This window comes from Rhinopithecus bieti, unplaced genomic scaffold, assembly GCF_001698545.2.
Source record: "Rhinopithecus bieti isolate Rb0 unplaced genomic scaffold, ASM169854v2 scaffold_13225, whole genome shotgun sequence".
NCBI classification, from domain to species: domain Eukaryota; kingdom Metazoa; phylum Chordata; class Mammalia; order Primates; family Cercopithecidae; genus Rhinopithecus; species Rhinopithecus bieti.
The window spans coordinates 181,737-183,467 of NW_016807895.1; the positions used below are offsets into that span (position 1 = coordinate 181,737).

Below are 1,731 nucleotides of genomic sequence, written 5' to 3' on the forward strand. Positions count from 1 at the left end.
AGTGCACTGAAGACAGTAGGAAGTTCAGCATCAGTGAAACGAAAAGAATCTGCCCAGAGCTCAGCTCAGTCCAAAGAAAAGAAGAAAAAGAAATCTGCACTGGATGAAATCATGGAGATTGAAGAGGAAAAGAAAAGAACTGCCCGAACAGACTACTGGCTACAGCCTGAAATTATTGTGAAAATTATAACCAAAAAACTGGGAGAGAAATATCATAAGAAAAAGGGTATCGTTAAGGAAGTAATTGACAAATACACAGCTGTTGTGAAGATGATTGATTCTGGAGACAAGCTGAAACTTGACCAGACTCATTTAGAGACAGTAATTCCAGCACCAGGAAAAAGAATTCTAGTTTTAAATGGAGGCTACAGAGGAAATGAAGGTACCCTTGAATCCATCAATGAGAAGACTTTTTCAGCTACTATCGTCATTGAAACTGGCCCTTTAAAAGGACGCAGAGTGGAAGGAATTCAATATGAAGACTTTTCTAAACTCGCCTGAGTTTGAAAATGTGTTAACAATACATTAAAATCTTAAAGCATCAAATTGGTGTTCGCCAGGGCATTATGAGACTCTACTGTGTTAGGGTATTCTTTTGTATTAAAAAAACAGGGTTTTGAAAATATTACTGTATAGTTGTTCAGCTAAACTTTGAGAACAATTTAATTATGTCTCATGAAGTATCAAAACTATGCAATTTTTTCCTTGTTATTTTTGTTTCCTTTGTATTTTACTTGAAGAATTTATATCTTCATTAAAGAATGTTATTACAAAGTGTTTTATATGTGACAATTTAGAATCATGTAATTGGAGGAAATCCTTCATACACTCTAAATTTATATTTTCAGTAGTAGAGTAGGAAAGTTGAACTGATTGAAAAATGAAGGAGGAGTGTAGGGCGGGGGTGAGGGTACAGAGACAGAAGGAAACCCTCAGTTCTTTTCCGGCTAAACAGAAAGGAATAAAGACTCCTCTTTTTCGGGTTCCTGTGAGCCGGCGTCCTTGGCCAGTATAACCTGAACCAAAGAACACCGGCTACACAAGTCGGGACGAGAGCGTAAGGCCCAAAAGCCTTGTATGTAATTAATTTCAGACCACTTGCCTAGCCGCTGGCAGAAATTGCTGAGGTCAATCAGAACATTACAGTCGAAAGTGCCCTCTGGTGGCCACTGACACTGATTATCTAGTTTGTATTGGGGCCACGCCACAGTGGAAAGGAAAATTGACCACTGTAAGGTTTTTAAATGGGCTAAGAGGCACCCTAAAGGGGTGCTCTTTAGAAATTTGAACTGGGGGTTTCCCATTTGTTTCCTCTTTACTTACACAATGGAGATTTCTGCCTGGCTTCAAAGCGTCCTTTGAAATCACCAGAGACAGACTGGAGGCTCTTGGAGCCAAGGTGGAGATTACCTTCAGGCGACGGACGTCTCCGTCCTGAACGGGTCTCCCGAGCCACTTGGTGGCTCAAAAGTAAGCCTCGGACCTGCGCAGGATTTTTGGCTGAGGGAGGTAAAGAGGAGACAAGGGCACTTACCCCAGAGAGGCCATGAAAGTAAGGGAAGCAGGTCTCAGGTCCTGGTCCGTCTGCGGCGTGGGAGAAGGAGGAGGTTCCTCAACCCTTAGAGACCTGAGGAGGGGTCTTCTCCCAGGTTCGGCACCAACTGATTTGTTTTTCTAAGACCCCCAGAGCAAGCACAAAAGAACCAGCGAGTAGGCAAGGCTAAAAGCAAA

The 1,731-nt window shown here is 42.3% G+C and overlaps 1 pseudogene across 1 annotated transcript; it reads left to right on the plus strand.

Moving 5' to 3' along the window:
• Positions 1-2: 2 nt before the first annotated feature.
• LOC108536969 (DNA/RNA-binding protein KIN17 pseudogene) lies at positions 3-673 on the plus strand (annotated as a pseudogene). The gene has a single exon (XR_001887678.1). The product of XR_001887678.1 is annotated as a DNA/RNA-binding protein KIN17 pseudogene (transcript).
• Positions 674-1,731: the final 1,058 nt, after the last annotated feature.